Source organism: Etheostoma spectabile, unplaced genomic scaffold, assembly GCF_008692095.1.
Source record: "Etheostoma spectabile isolate EspeVRDwgs_2016 unplaced genomic scaffold, UIUC_Espe_1.0 scaffold58, whole genome shotgun sequence".
Classification (NCBI taxonomy): domain Eukaryota; kingdom Metazoa; phylum Chordata; class Actinopteri; order Perciformes; family Percidae; genus Etheostoma; species Etheostoma spectabile.
Genome location: NW_022605629.1, coordinates 178,574 through 178,930, shown reverse-complemented (window position 1 = coordinate 178,930; position 357 = coordinate 178,574). Strand labels below are relative to the sequence as shown.

The 357-nt window shown below is 42.6% G+C and overlaps 1 protein-coding gene across 6 annotated transcripts in view; it reads left to right on the top strand.

Moving 5' to 3' along the window:
* The window catches only part of slc4a11 (solute carrier family 4 member 11), a 156,939-nt gene that overhangs the window by 107,922 nt on the left and 48,660 nt on the right, over positions 1-357 (top strand). The gene's annotated exons all lie outside the window — the stretch shown is intronic.

Here is a 357-nt window from a genome sequence, read left to right as displayed (position 1 = left end):
AAGGATTTGTGTCTACCTGAGAAAAAGGAATAGTCCCTACAGGTGGGATTAACTGTACGCCAAATATCTAAGCTGCTGGCTCATGACTTCAGAGCATTAGTGGCCTGATCCTGGTTCCTAGTGGCCTTTGCTTTTGACCGATCAATATTTGGTTCCCACACAGCATTGAAATCTGCACCAAATATAAAAGAATAGTCCGTTAACTCCAGCATTTGATTGGTGAGCTTACTGTTGAAATTGCCATCAAAAACATTAGGCGCGAAAGCTGACACAAATGCAATTTTTCTGGCCCCAAATTTTGTTGGAGATCACAATCCTGCCTGAATCATCTGACCAAGAGGACAACGCTTTAAGTGG